Source organism: Trichechus manatus, unplaced genomic scaffold, assembly GCF_000243295.1.
Source record: "Trichechus manatus latirostris isolate Lorelei unplaced genomic scaffold, TriManLat1.0 scaffold00053, whole genome shotgun sequence".
Lineage (NCBI taxonomy): Eukaryota > Metazoa > Chordata > Mammalia > Sirenia > Trichechidae > Trichechus > Trichechus manatus.
In genome coordinates, this window is record NW_004443989.1 from 13,391,473 (window position 1) to 13,408,035 (window position 16,563).

Below are 16,563 nucleotides of genomic sequence, written 5' to 3' on the forward strand. Positions count from 1 at the left end.
ATTCCAAAATCGAGTTGGTTTGAATGTGTTTCCTGAAGTAAGGGTCCAATCTAAAGAACAGAAGCTGAAGGGCCTCGTCTCTTAGCTTAGGCTCTCTCTGGCCAAGATCAGGCCATGGAATCCTGGCCTTTCCTCCCCGCACCCCACGAACCATGGTGGAGACACTGGCCATGTCACAAAAGGACCTATAGCCCACAAACTCTGCTCCCATTCTAAATCCACCCCTAGAGACCATCTAGAAAGGCATCCACCTAGTTATTACCCCTTTGGGACTTATTCAGATACAGCCCTTCCCAGTTTCACCTCCAGACTGTGCTCCCACCCCCAAATCAAGACTCTTACATCTGATGGATAGAATCTGAAGATGTGCCACACAGGACACAATGCTAATGTCATAAAAAGGAAACACTTCCCATATTCTGGCTGTAACCTATGGTTCACACAAAGGTTCTTCAAAGGCACAGTGTTGGCTGCGAACATCTCTCCATCTCTCACATCCACAGTCCAGAAGCCATGTTCTGCAGACAGTTGAATCTCCACGTGCCGATTAACTGATTCTTGGCAAGTGCCCAGATCACATTCTGAGCTTGTTTCCACGTCCACCTCCCAGTAATGGCGGCCGGAGGACTGAGAGGAGCCAAGGAAACATATGGCGTTGAATCTCTCCGCACAATCTTTCCGATTCTGTTTGAAATATCCACATCAAATGTTCCTTAGGTTGTCAGAAATTATGAGGTTATTGTTGGCTGTGTCAACATCTAAGGTCATATTTACTTGGAGCTTCAGCATCCTTGAGTCCACACATAGAATAGTTCTCAGCTGGGGCTCCTGTTCCTTGAAACTGGAAATCAGCTCATGCTGGAAATTCTGTCTGATGTTATTCTTCTGAGTAACTGCAGGGCAGAAGGGACACAATAAACTCTCTGCAGGTGGCTCAGTCTGCAGTGAATGGAAGCAGTGAAAGGAGCAGGCATATGCACATTTCAGGTTCATGGTTTTTTCAAGACAACCACTGCATTGGGACACATGCTTGCTTTTTAAAATTGTTCGGCCATGACCACTTTTGCTCTTCTGACAGGTTCTTCTCTGCCCTCCAGCGTCTTCCACTAGCAATCAGTTCTGGAATGAGGTCCACAGACAAGGAGCTTTTATAAAGAGAGTACCTCCTCCCACCTTTGACATCCTGCCTCTCTTTAACTCCATCAGATACTGATTAATTTCTGACATAAATGGAAATTTTATTGATGCAATAGAGAAATTAACACATACAAAGTGGACAAGTTCCTCTTGAGAGTGATCAATTTTAAACATAAAATATTGCTATAATATCATCTACACTAAATCTTGAATATTGTGTCTGTTGATTTGGATTTAGAATGGAAACTTGTAAAACAAAGTATTTGGCATCAATTTTAATCTCTATGAATGGAGCTAGTTTGAATTACTTTTTGGTCACATAAGTAAAACCTCAACTTTAGATCAAGGAAATAAAACCACTTCAGAAGTCTTCTTAGAAATCACACTCATCAGACCACAGTAATTTCTTTAGAAGGGCTTTTCCTCATTACTGTAAAGATGCTATCTTAATAGTCTGGTAAATAAATTCCCAAACAGTTCCCGAATACCCCAGGTCAAGGCCTGTCAAGGTCCTGGTTTTTGTTAATAGACTCCAGGGCACATGACCACCAGAACAACAACAATATGTATATTTGGAGCTGTGGTTGTGCAGTGGTTAAGAGCTAGGCTGCTAATATTTAGAGAGAGAGAAAAATCCTGATTAAGCAGGGTTAAACACTTGGCTGCTAACAACGAGGCGGGAGATTCAACCATGTCTGCTTCCAAAAAGATTACAGCCTTGGAAAACCTCAGGGCTGGTTCTATTCTGTCCTATAGGATTGCTGTGAATGGAAATCAACACTTCGGAAATGGGTTTGGTTTTTTGCTTTATGTATCTATGTTTGTATGTATGTAAGTATGTATATAAGTATATGCATACTTGTATACAGAATCTTTATTATCTTACTATATGAATAAATTTTATTTATTTTACAACCACTTTACACTGTTCTTTCATTTCATGAGTTTTCTTGCTTGTAGTTTCATTGATTCTTGCTTAAGTATGTTGGATCCATAATGTGTTTTTCTCTTACCTTTAAAAATTTTTACTGTGGTAGAATATATATAACAAAATATTTGCTATTTCAACCGTTATTACCTGTACAGTTTGGTGATATACTGATTACATTTTGCAACAATCACCACTATTTGTTTACAAATTTGTTCATCATCCTTAACAAAAACTCAGTACCCTTTAAGTAATACCTCCCCATTTCCCCCTTCCACCCATCCCTGGTAACCACTGATAAACTTCTGTCTCTATATATTTGCCTATTCTAGATATCTCACATAAGTGAGGTCATACAAGAACTGTCCTTTCCGGTCTGACTTATTTCATTTGGAACAATGCTTTCAGGGATCATTCATGTCATAGCATGTATCAGAACTTCATTTCTATTTGCGGCTTAATAACATACCATTGTATATTTATGCCATATTTAATGTGTCCATTCTTCTGTTGATGGACACTTGCGTTATTTTCACTGTTTGGCCCTTGTGAATAATTCTGCAATGAACGCTGGTGTATGTACAAGTATCTGTTTGAGTCCTTGATTTCACTTATTTTGAGAACATACCTAGAAGTGGAATTATTGGGTCATATGATAATTCTCCATTGCCTATCTGTCAGTTTGTCATAGTGTGGTGGTTTGCATATTGCTATGATGCTGGAAGCTATAACATGGTATTTCAAATACCAGAATGGTCACGCATGGTTAACAGGTTCCAGCAGAGCTTCTAGACTAATACATCCTACCAAGGAAGGCCTGAGGATCTGCTTTTGAAAATTGGCCAATGGAAACTTTAAGAATCAGAATAGAAAACTGTCCGTGTCTCTTGCTTTAGAAACATCATCAGGAGACATCAAAGGCTAGAGAAGGACATCCTGTTTGGCCAAGTAGAGGGCCACTGAGGATGAAGGAGACACTTGATACCTGGATGGGTGCATCATCCTCAGTGATAGACTGAAGTAAATTCCAGAGATGGTAAGGATGATGCAGGACTGGGCAATATTTCCTTCTATTGTACAGAAGTTCGACATGAGTTGGAGTTGACTCTACAGTCACTATCTATCTATCTATGTTAATTCTATGTTTATCTGTTTGAGCAACTACCACATTGTTTTCTACAATGGCTGCACCACTCTACAATAGATAACGGTTCTAATTAGTCCATATCCTCAATAACACTTGTTATTTTCCTTTTTTTTCCATTTTTCTTTTTCTTTTTCTACAATTTTAGTGAGAATTAAGTCATATCTCCTTATTGTTTGATTTCCTTTCCCCTGGATGGGGGAAACAAGACTAACTAACCTAAGTGTTGGAGGTTCAAGCCCAACATGGAATGAAAGTCAGGCAGTTATTTACAGCCAAGAAAATTCTATGGAACAGTTCTACTTTGGAACACATGGAGTTGCCATGACTTGAAACAGACTCAACAGCAATGGCTCTTTGGTTTTTCATGTGCTTGTTCTTGTTGGGAATTTGTGTTTCTTCTTTGGGAAAAGTTCTATTCACATTCTTTGTCTGTTTCTCTTTTGGTTTTGGAGTTGTGTTTATTTTTTATCCTAGATATTAAGATTTTATCAGATATATGGCTATCTAAAATTTTCTCTCCTATTCAGTAGATTATCTGTTCATTTTGGTGATAAAGTTCTTTGATACACATTTTTTTACTTTTGTGGTGGTCCAATTTATCTATCTTGTCTTTTTTTTTCCTTGTACTTTGGGTGTCATCTCTTAGAATTTATTGTGAAAAACTATGTCCCAAAGAATCATTCCTATGTTTTGTTTTGTTTTTTCTAAGATTTTTATGGTTCTAGTTTCTAATTTTAGCTCTTTGATCCATTTTGAGTTCATTTGCATATATGGTATGAGGTAGAGGACCACTTCATTCTTTTACATATGAAGAGCCAGTTGTCCCAGCACAATTTATTGAAGAGACTTTTCTACTCCCATTGAATGAATTTGACACCCTTGGTAAAAGTACCAATTTATTAACATTGATATATGTGTCTGTCATTACATCAGCACCAGACTCTTGATTACAGTGGCTTTAAAAAGTTTTCTGAAAATAGGAGTATGAGTTCTCCTACGCTGTTTTTCTATTTCAAGATTTTCTTGACTATTCGGGGCCCCTTGCAACTCCATATAAAATAAAAGACTGGATTTTTCTATTTTTGCAAAGAAGACTGTTGTAATTTTGACAGGGATTGCATTGAGTCTGCCAATCTCTATGGGTAGTATGGACATCTTATCCACAGTAAGCCTTCCAATCCATACAGAATGTCTTTTGATTTATTTAGGTCTTCTTAAATACCTTTCAGCAATATTTTACATTTTTCAGTGTACAAGTCTTTCATACACCTGGTAAAATTTATTCCTAGGTATTTTTTCTTTAGATTCTCTTATCCATGGCCAAGTTTCCTTAATCTCCTTTTCAGCTTGCTCATTGCTGATGTATAGGAACCTGATGGCTGATTTTTGTGTGTTGACCTTGAATGCTGCCACCTTGCTGAATTCATGTATTAGTTATAATATTTGTTTTGTGAATTCTTTGGGGTTTTCTATGTATACGGTCATGTCGTCTGAGATATGGGAGAATTTTACCTCCTCCACAACTTACTTACCTTTTTTTCCCTCATTTAACGAGTATACCACATTTTGTTTCTCCACTCATCTATTGATGGCCATTTAGATTGTTTCCACCTTTTTGCTATTGTGAAAAGTACTGCAAAGATCATTGGTGCACAGATCCCTGTTTTTGTTCCTGCTTTCAATTATTTTGGGTATATACATAGGATTAGGATTTCTGGGTCATATGGTAGTAATATGTTCAACATTTTGAGGAACTGCCAAACTGTTTTCCATAGTAGCAGTACTATTTTACATCCCCACCAGCAATGAACTGAAGGTTCCACTTTCTTGACATCACTACCAACACCTATTGTTTTCTGTTTGTTTTTTATTTTCTTTTGTTTACCATTGCTATTCTAATGGGGGTGAGGTGATATCTGATTGTACTTTCATTTCCAATGAGGAAGAGGATCATTTCAAGTCCTTATTTATTTATTTATTGTACTTTAGATGAAGGTTTTCAAAACAAGTAGTTGATCATTAAACAGTTAGTACACATATTTTTCTATAATATTGGCTAACAACCCCACTACATGTCAACACTCTCCCTTCTCAAACTTGGGTTCCCTATTACCAGCTTTTCTGTCCCTTCCTGCCTTCTAGTCCTTGTCCTTGGGCTGTTGTGCCCCATTAGTCTCATTTTGTTTTATGGGGCTGTCTCATCTTTGGCTGAAGGGTGAACCTTGGGACTGACTTCATTACTTAGCTAAAAGGGTTTCCAGGGGCCATACTCTCGGAGTTTCTTCAGTCTCTGACAGGCCTGTAAGTCTGGTCATGTTTTTTTTAGTTAGAATTTTGTTCTACATTTTTCTCCAGCTCTGTTCGGGACCCTCTGTTGTGATCCCTGTCAGAGCAGTCATTGGCAGTAGCCAGGCATCATCTATTTGTGCTGTACTCAATCTGGTGAAGGCCATGGTAGTTGTGGTCCATTAGTGCTTTGGACTGATCTTTCCCTTGTATTTTGTTCTCTTCATTCTCCCTTGCTCCCAAAGGGGTGAGACCAGTGGAGTATCTTAGATTTTTGCTCACAGGCTTTTAAGACCCCAGACGCTACTCACAAAGGTAGAATGTAAAACATTTTTTTATAAACTGTATTATGCCACTTGAGCTATTTGTTTCCCCAGACCATGGTCCCCACAGCTCTCCACCAGCAATTCAGTCCCTCAGGGAGTTTGGATGTGTCTATGGAGTTTCCATGACCTTTACTTGTATAAGTTGTGCTGACTTCCCCAGTATTGTATACTGTCTTCCCTTTCACCAAAGTTATCACTTACCTCTTGTCTATTTAGTATTTCCCCACTCCCATCCCTCATAACCATCAAAGCTTGTTTCCTTTTGTGTGTAAACATTTTCATGAGTTTTTACAGTAGCGGTCTCATACAATCTTTGTCCTTTTGTGATTGACTTATTTCACTCAGCATAATGTCCTCCGTTTCATCCATGTTATGTGAAACGTCGCAGATTCTTCATTGTTCTTTATCTTTGTGTAATACTCCATTGTGTGTACATACCATAGTTTGTTTCTCCATTCATTTGTTGATGGGCATCTAGCTTGTTTCTCTCTTTTTGCTACTGTGAACAATGCTGCAATGAACATGGGTGTGCATATGTCTATTCTGTGAGGGCTCTTATTTCTCTGGGATATATTCCTAGGAGTGGGATTACTGGATCTTATGGTATTTCTCTTTCTAGCTTTCTAAAGAAGTGCTATACGTTTTCCAAAATGCTTGTATCGTTTAGCATTACCACTAGCAGTGCATAAGAGTTCAGATCTCCCCACAACCTCTCCAACATTTGTTATTTCCGGTTTTTTTTTTTTTTTTTTTTGGTGCCAGTCATGTGAGTGTGAAATAGTGTCTCGTTGTGGTTTTGGTTTGCATTTCTCTAATGGCTAGTGATCGCGATCGCTTCCTCATGTGTCTGTTGGATGCTTAAATGTCTTCTTTGGTGAAGTGTCTGTTCGTTTCCTTTGCCCAATTTTTTATTGGATTATATGTCTTTTTGTTGTACTGGTGTTGGGTTTTCTTTTGGACTTTAGAGACTAGACCTTTGTCTGACTTGCAATGTCCAAAAATTTTTTTCCCGATCTATGTGTAGGTTCTCTTTTGGTGTAGTCTTTTGATCAGCGTAAGTGTTTAATGTTTAGAAGATCCCAGTTATCTAGCTCATCTTCTGGAGTTTACATGTTGTTGATTATGGTTTGTATCCTTTAATGCCATGTATTAGGGCCTCTAGCATTGATTCTATTTTTCCTCTATGAACTTTATAGTTTTTGGCTTTATATTTAGGCCTTTGATCCATTTTGAATTAGTTTTTGTATATGGTGTGAGGCTTGAGTCCTTTTTCATTTTTTTGCAGATGGACATCCAGTTTTGCCAGCCCCAGTAGTTAAAACGACTGTCGGTTCCCCATTTGATGAACTTTGGGACCCTGTCAAAGATCAGGTGATAGTAGGTGGATGGATTTACATCTGGCTTCTCAATTCTGTTCCATTGGTTCTTTTCATGTCCTTGATCACCATTTTAATATTCTCTTTTTTAAAATATCTGTAATAGAAATACCACAAGTGAATGTCTTTAACAAGGAGAAGTTTATTCTCTCAGAGATTAGTAAGCTAGAAGTCCAAATTCAGGGTGCCAGCTCTAGGAGATGGCTTTCTCTCTCTGTCAGTTCTGGGTGAAAGGCCTTGTCATCAATCTTCCTCTGGTCTAGAAACTTCTCAGCACAGGATTTCCAGGTCCAAAGGACTTGGTCTGCTCCTGGACATGCTTTCTTGGTGTGAGGTCCTCCTGTCTCTCTGCTTGCTTCATTTTTTTTTATAGCTCAAAAGAGACTGACTCAAGATACAATCTAATCTTGTAAATAGAGTCCTGCCTCATCAATATAACTGCCTCTAATTCTGAACATAAACATCATAGAGTAGGATTTACAACAAAGAGAAAAATCACATCAGATGACAAAATGGTGGACAATGACACAATACTGGGAATCATGGCCTAGCCAAGTTGACACACATATTAGGGGCACAAAATCAATGCAAAACAATGTTCTTTGCTTATTTTTTTCTTTTTCTTTTTTTAATTGAGTTGTCTGTATATTTGTGGTTAACTTGTATCAGTTGTTTTGTTTGTTTTTTTAATTCTGGATATTAAACCCTCATAAGATGTATGGTTCCTAATTATTTTCTCCAAATCTGTACCTGTCTCTTCACTTTCTTGATATCACCACACCTTTTTTGTGGAGCTTATGGCTTAACTGGGAGGTAGCTTGTGCTCAAGGGATGAGGTTCTGGGGAAATGAAAAGCACTCTAGTGACAGGTGGTTGACATTGAGGAAAGAGCAGTTTATTTGCTATTACTAAGTATATCAAAGTCCCTAACAAGCCAACCCCTTTTTCATGATCATGTTAGAAAATGTAGATAATAAATGAGTGAAGACTTAGCTTTGCTCACCATCCCCAGTGTTTCTCACACTCTGCTGCACACTTGATTTATCTGTAGAGCCTTTAAAAGTCCACATGCCCAAGCCTCACACAAGACACAGCAGATTCATATATCTGGGCTAAGGACCCATGTAATTGAAAATTCACCAGGTGACTCATACAACACAAATCAGTCCACAAGAAGTGCTTCTCACAATTTAGTATGCACATGAACCAATTGGAGATTTTGTTATTTGGATACAGTAGGGCTCGGTGGCACCTAAAAGTCTGTATTTCTAGCAAACTATAGGTTGGCGGATAAAACTGTGTGTATGGAAGTTCTGTTTACTCTCAAGTTAATCAAATCTGAAGATTAAATATTTATAAGGACCTTTGATGTTTAGGATGCACATAAATTAAAATACTGACACACAATATTTGTGAACATTTTATTAACCTGGAATAAAAATTTACAACACAACTTTACGATAACTGTTAACCAAAATGATCAGCAGAATATTCCCAGTAATGGTCTCCTCTTAAAAATTCCCAGACTCAAAAACTTTAGTCTCAGTATAGGACACTGCTTAAAAGACACAGATCCCACTGATGGGTTTTTTAAAGTCTTTCCGAAGTCCAGTCGCTTTCACACCAAATACAGATTAATTGCATAGCTCCCAGTGACACTGTGCTTTAATATTCACTCCCATATTATCTTAGTTTCTTATAAAATAACTTAATTACCAGATCATCTATAAGCCTGTGTGATAAGTTCCATTCTATATACAAGTTAAATTTACAAAATTAAAAGAGGCACGGTGTGCATGTCTATCTTCCAACATTTTCTGGGGTTCCACCATTACACCTACACCACATCTGAGGATGTGATTCAATAAACACAGACTGCTCCCTGCATCTTTACCCTCTGTGGTCACTTTGTCACCTCAAATTCATGTGAAGCTAGAGGCTGAGTCTTCTCCACCATGGAGGTCTCACTCCCAGTCACTCTCCTCAGGAGAAGGAGGACAGAAGGTCCTCAGAGAGGACATTCACTGGGATCTGGGGACACTGTCTCTCATACTTCTCAAGAACATAAGGGCTCTGAACAAGGGATATAAACCACTCAGGAGATAGAGAGGTGGGATATGTTCTGAACCTGGAGCTCCACTGTCCATTGTCCAATCTCTTGAAGACAATTCTGAGTGGCTGGCCTGGAATGTGACTAGACAGTGGAGGTGGAAGGACAGGGCTGGCTTCGACAGTATTCAGTTGAGATCCACTGTGTGGAGGCTGGAGGTCAATCTTCCTGGGGACTTGGGGTGGTCCTATGGGTCCAAATTCAGTAATATTGGAGAAAGGCTGGCCAGCTCCCACATCAGATCTCTGAGTGCTCTGCTGGAGGGTCTGGAGGGTCACGAGTTTCGCTTTCTTTGCGGGAATCTGGGAAGGCTATATGGGGATCTGGGCAGATCATTTTCCTGGTGCCCGGATTCTGAGTATAGAGTCCTGGCCCATTCTATGTGTGACAGACTGGTCTGGACTTTGAGATCATATCAGTACCCTTGGCTTGTGCGTGGGGGTTGAGGACATGGCCCAAGGCAAGTATTTTTGAGGCAAGTTGAGGAGCATAGTAAGCACAAGCATCAGATCTGGTGTGTGTTGTCTTCGTCATGAGGGTAGAGTCCTGGCCAGAGTGCTTGCGTGCTGGCTGAGAGGAGTCAGTGATACACACTTCTTGTCCTTTAGTTTGTCCATGAGGTGAGAAAAAGCTCAGGTCATGATTTTTGATAGGAGAGAATTCAGGGAAGATGGATTTCAGGTCAGGTTTCCTTACAGGTGGCCAGTCTGTGAGAGCAGGGTCCAGGACAGATCACATCTTGTTTGTGTGGATGGGCATTGGCCTGCAAGGATGCTGTGGGAGAAGACACCACACATAAGGTATGTTAGGATTTCCTCCAAGTCAGGTGGAAATAAAGATCAAACAAACATAAAGCCATGGAATTTATCGAATTTTCTTAACAGTGAAAGAAATACAGATAGTCACTTTGCATATGAAGAGGTACCCATCGTCAGTGGTGGTCAGGAGAAAATAAACTACAATATCAACTTCATATACTGTTTCTGTCAGACGAGAATATAAACTTTCTTAATATTGTGTCTTGCTCAGTTATGTGGAAACAAGTTCTTTCCTACATTCTTCTATGGAGTGTACATGGCTAAAGTTTTGAAGGCAGATTGATGGGTAATATGTTTTGAAGGGATATTTGGGAATATGTATCACAATTTAAAAGATGTATATTGTTGCATGTAGGAGTCTACCTTTTGGAAGGCATCTGATTAAATTACTTCCACATGGGCATAGACATGCTTCCACTAGCATGTTTTTTGTAGGCATGCAAATAATCTTACAATAACAAAGAAACAAAGGGGAAAATGGCATTGGAAATGTATAGAAATAATTTGCAGTCCTATTGGCCAGGATAGAATTTTAAAAACTCTTCACACAGAAGGGGCATGGGAGTGAAGAAAATCACGGTTACACAGAAGAGAAACATAGCAGGGAACCTGGTTGACTCACCCTTAAATAGTCACAAGATTCTGTTGATTCCTTCCAATTTTGCTGCTCTTTCCCTTGAGGTCTATTCAGAAATTTCTGGAGCAGAGCTTTCCTCTGATGCCCTTCTTCGCTGCAGGGGAAAACAACAACATGTTCAGTGGACATGCCTCGACTTCCTGCTCAATCTAAGATAAATATTCCTGGGGCCCAGGCCCATTCATTGTTTTGGGATGAGGGAGGTATTGGATCACTGTGATCTTTTCCAAGGCTGCCCATTCCTTCATCTCAGATTCCATCCTCCCACCCCATTCAGTCTCCCATTTGTTGCCTTCTATGGACTTTAATTTAGACTCTGTAGTTTTCCCCCTGCCATGTGCAAAGATTCAAGATGTATTCTGGCCTTTTCCCTTAGTGATTCTCCAGGACTAGAATGATCTCCTGAATGTGGAGAACTGGAAGATATTGAGTTCTTGTCTATTTTTCCCCCGTTTCCCTGTTCTTGTCTGCAGATGCCTGGGAACGCACAATAGAGATGAAAATACACCATGTCCTTCGATAGTCAAGGACTTTCCATGTTCCTCACCTTTGTCTTTGTTCCTTCTCTCTCTCCGTGTTGTTAAAGGGTGCCAGGACTTTGGGCCCCTGGGACTTTTTGCATGTTCTCCTTCTTCTTATTTGGGTCCAAGGACTGGGGGACAAGGGCACTTGCCCAGCACTTTATTGGACACCTCTTGCTTCTTGTTGTGTGCCCAAAGGCCCCACAGTTCTTGCACTTCCTCTGTGGGCACAAAAGGAGGGTGGGCAGCGACTTAGCAGAAACAACAGGCAGCTTTCAAAGGTCAATATAAGATCAGATTTTAGTAGTTGGGTATTGGTTTGGGGGAGAGTACATCTGCATGGGGTCCATTACATGTAAGGAATTTCAGGATGTTATGGTCCTGTCCATGTTAGAGCAGGAGACTGGGAGGAAGAACTGGAGAATCTAAGGATGAGGATTATGAGCCAGATTTCAAGAACTTGACGAACACTAGGCTGGAAAGGACACTAAATAGGGAATAAGATTCCTTCTCAAAGACTCTGAATGGGCTAAATAGCCAGGTGAGGATGTAACAAGCCAGCCCGGCCTTGAGTGAGTAAGAACAACTGAGTTATAGTCAAAGAACTGTACACGTTCAAACCCTCTCTCCAGAATCCATGCAACCCCTCTGGTTCCTAAGAGGCCTAAGTCTCCACTTACCCTGGGATCCTCCTGCTCTGGCTGAGAAGCTCTCTGCTCCACTGGTCCTCTCCATTGCTTCTTCCTGTTCTGGACATTATGGGGTCTGTGGGGCTGACGATGTGTGTAATAAACTGCCATCTGCCTCATCTCCTTGAAGCTTTAGGTCAGTCTTCCTCGGAAATTGATTTTAGTTTTCCTGAATCACAAGATAAGGATAATATTTGATACACACAGAGACAAAATTCTTCAAGCACCTTCTTCTCCAAGTGGGTCTGAAGATGCCTTATTGCTCACTAAGCCAAACCTACATCATTTTCCTCTGCTCACAAAGTGATCTCATCCTTTGTGACAATTACTTACTCCTACAATGGGACCCTGCCTAAGAGAAGACTCTTGACACATAACCGTTGAATTAGGATTTGCACCATTGAATCCCTGATTTTGATTTTTACAATCCAGCATAATCGACTCTCGCAGCAGAAAGATAACTAAAGATTCCCTAGACTTACAAATGAATAGAAGGCTATGGAAATGCTACGTCTAATTCTTTGGCAAATATATATAATAGTCTAGAAAATAAAATAGGTTTTCTTCTTAAAAGAAAAATTTCCACCTTTTACATGACAGCAGGCTATTTCCAATGAAAAATGAACACATAAAATTGTCATCTCCCCTTTAGAGTGGGAGCTTCACAGCTGCTGACCTGGACTGTTTTATGTGGTGATTTACCATCATCATCATCCCACTTTATAACTAGTTGTGAATTAATGCACAATGAATCTATGGGAACTAAGAATGAACAATTAAATTACTTAATCTTTAAATTACTTTGGCAAAACCACGAGGACTCTTCAACTACTTATGCGCCATCCCACATAAATCAGGACGATGGGGTATATTTAATTTGAGAGTAAAATCTAGTGTAATAATTAGATTTCAGAATGATGCATTTTATCAGTCTTGAAAATATTAAAGAATACTTACCCCAATACTAAAAGTTAAACCAATATAAATTTTCACAAGTTCTATTTCACTAAGCAGTTCAAAGAACTAAGATTTAAAGCAAAAAAAAAAAAAAAAAAAAAAAAAAAAAAAAAAACTAACCTGAAATCTAGATGTCTTTCTCTTGTCCGTCAATAGATCCTCGATTGATGGATACTGGAACTACTCAGTCGTGCAGTGTCCAGGATATGTGACTTAAGGTCAGTCTGAGGGAAGTTTCCAAAATAGGGAGTAAGATTCCTCATCAAAGACTCCAGCAGAAGAGGTCACAAAGCAGGAGACGAGGCCAGACTTGAATGAGTAAGAACAACAGAGTTACAAGCTTTTATATTGTTTCAGTGTCCTGTGATCACACATGATCTTTAATCCAATCAAACCAATCCAATCACATTCAATAAATCCAATAAATGCAATCTAATCTCATGTGATCTAATAAAAAATTCTCTAGATCTGATCCCATGAATTGTAATCCATTCAATATAACACAATCAATTCAATCCAATTCAATTTGACTTTATCCAATCACATTTACCAAATCTAGTTAATTTAATACAATCAGTTATCTAATCATCTAAGTTGTTAATTTACTATTTATGATTTCTCATAAAAAAAATTGAAGAACCCAAAGGAGGTACCAGCAGAAGGAATCCAATGGAAAATAGGAGGTAAAGGGTCAACAGACTGGCCCAGACATTCATGTAGTTTCAAGGTGGTAGGGCAGGATGTGAGTGGGGATGTTGCCAGGAGGTCCTAGCTACCAAGGTCGTGGGGTCCAGGCTTCTTCTCAGACGTGTAACACTGGGCAGAAGAGTACAGCAATCTGCCCTTATCAGACCTTAGGAGACACAAGTTCGTAAGGAATCTGACCCTACACAGTCTACTCGGATCTCAAACATAGACTCTGGGCACCAAGGGGATATGGACAAGACTTGTGTGCATGATGAGGAGTCAAAGGGGAGATGGACTCACACTGAGTTGCATGGGCAGAGACCCTTGAGAGGGGCCAGTGGGATAGGCTGGTGGGTGCTCCTGTTTTGCTATTCTGAAGAGATGAGGAGTTGGAGTCTGAGCCCAAGACACAGAGAAGTGCACTGGTGAGAAAATTGGGATTCCTAAACTGAGTTGGTTTGAATGTGTTCCTTGAAGTAAGGGTCCAACCAAAGAACAGAAGCTGAAGGGCCTCGTCTCTTAGCTTAGGCTCTCTCTGGCCAACATCAGGCAATGGAATCCTGGTCTTTCCTACCTGCCCCACACGAACCACGGTGGAGACACTGGCCATGTCACAAAAGGGCCTATAGCCCACAAACTGTGCCCCCATTCTGAATCTACCCCTAGAGACCATCTAGAAAGGCGTCCACCTAGTTCTTACCCCTTCGGGACTTATGCAGACACAGCCTTTCCCAGTTTCACCTCCAGACTGTGCTCCCACCCCCAAATCAAGACTCTTACATCTAATGGGTAGAATCTGACGATGTCCCACACAGGACAGAAATACTGGAGCAGTTGAGTGAGAATTGCTTAGCTAGCATCCTAATGCCAGGTGTAAGGAGGTAAGGAACTTAGCAAGCTCACCATAGACCCCCACCATCCACCCCTACCTCCAGCCGTTGTAATTAAGATTTCCTTCTGCATTGATTTCGCACGAAGTGTGCTGAATTCCAGAGGCCTATGCAACAGCTCCGAAGAATTGACACCTTTGAACTATGGTATTGGTGAAGGATATTGAATAAACCATGGACTGCCAAAATAAGGAGCAAATCTTTCTTGGAAGAAGTACAACCAGAAAGCTCCTTAGAAGCAAAGATTTCGAGACTACATCTTGTATACTTTGGACATGTTGTCAGGAGGGATCAGTCCCTGGAGAAGGACATTGTGCTTGGTAAAGGAGAGGGTCAGTGAAAAAGAAGAAGACCCTCAATGAAATGGACTGACATAGTGGCTGCAACAGTGGGATCAAGCATAACAAGGATTGTGAGCATGGTGCAGGACCTTGCAATGTTTCCTTCTGTAGTACATAGGGTCGCTAGGATTTGGAACCCACTTGACGACACCTAACAAGGTGCTACAGGTGGATCCCTGGTTGCTCAGTGGTTAACAGCTCACCTGCTAACCAAAATGTCAGCAATTGGAATCCACCAGCTGCTCCTTGGAAACCCTATGAGGCAATTACACTGTGTCCTATATGGTAGCTATGAGTCGGAATTGACTCCACGTCAATGGGTTTGTTTCTTTGATTGTTTTTTGTTTGTTTTTTAATCGAGACTGCTGTTGAGTTTAGAAGTCAAACTACTGTGCTGTTTGGAATCCCAGCCTTGGCTCTGCCTGTTGCCACACCTCCTCTGAAGTTTGTTTCTTGATTTCTGGAAGAAGCCGTCATGGTGATGGTAACAAGCCACAGGAGCACCACCCAAGCTATAGCTGTGAGGTCTAACCACCCTCACTCCTCAGCTCAGGTGATCTAGGAGGATGGCTTCAGGTGTTAGAATGCTCACATCAGATCATAAAATGGCAGACAAGTATGCATTACTGGAAATCATGGTCAAGCCAAGTTGACGCACATTTTGGGAGAGTCACAATTCAGTTCATAACAAGGGATAATATCTAAAGGTTTACTTAGTTTATCTCCTTTATAATACACTAAGCTGATATTACAATAAATAAGAAGGAAAACATTTGTAAATTGATCTGAAATTTTACCAATATTCATGAAACAAAAAAATAAAAATAAAGCACAAAAATACAATCAAAGAGTTCTGGCAAAACGGTGCTCTAGGCAGAAGGACCACACCGTCCCTCCACAGCAAAGATCTGAAAAACTAAGCTGAACAGAGAATACAACAATCCTGAAACCCTAAAACATCAAATGAAGAGATAAAGAACTCAACCAAGCACCAAATGGAGTGAGAAAACTGACAGAGAATGTACAGCGAGGAGAGATTCATGCAGAGGTCCCCTACCAGCTAACACAGTGCAGATCCGTCATCTTGGACTCCTATCAGAGACCAGCAAACAGGGGGTATGGGAAAGCAGCCTCACGGAGTGTCCAGCGGGAGATAAAACAACGGGTAATTTGTGATATATGCTTTCCCATCCCCACCCTGCTTCACCCTGACTCGGCCCCCTCTGCTTCCTGCAGCCACAATCTCTGGACTGGGAATCACCGGCTGCTTGGATTCCAAACACCCAAATGGGCTGGCTGTCTGTGTGCCATTTGTTGGCTGCTGGTGTTGCTTTTTTCTGCTTCTTTTGATTTCTTCCTTATCTCTCACCACCTCCCCCTCCTTTTGCTCAAATACGTGGCTCTGTGCGCCATCTTTGCTTCTTCCTGAGGGGCTGCAGAGCTCCGGTAATTTGTGATATACGCTTTCCCACTCCCTACCCTTCTTCACCCACACTCGGCCCCCTCTGCTTCTCGCGGACACAGTCTCTTGTCTGAGAAACACCAGCCCACACTAACTGGCTCTCTGAGTGCCATTTGTTGGCTGCTAGTGTTGCTTGTTTTCCTACTTCTTTTGATTTCTTCCTTACCTCTCACCACCTCCCCCTCCTTTCGCTCAAATACCTGGCTCCGAGTGTCATCTTTGCTTCTTCCTGAGGGGCTGTGGAGCTCCAT

The 16,563-nt window shown here is 40.6% G+C and overlaps 1 pseudogene; it reads right to left on the reverse strand.

Annotated features, from left to right (window-relative positions):
• Window positions 1-273: 273 nt before the first annotated feature.
• LOC111820843 (ret finger protein-like 1 pseudogene) lies at window positions 274-1,055 on the reverse strand (annotated as a pseudogene).
• Between the last annotated feature and the right edge of the window lie 15,508 nt (window positions 1,056-16,563).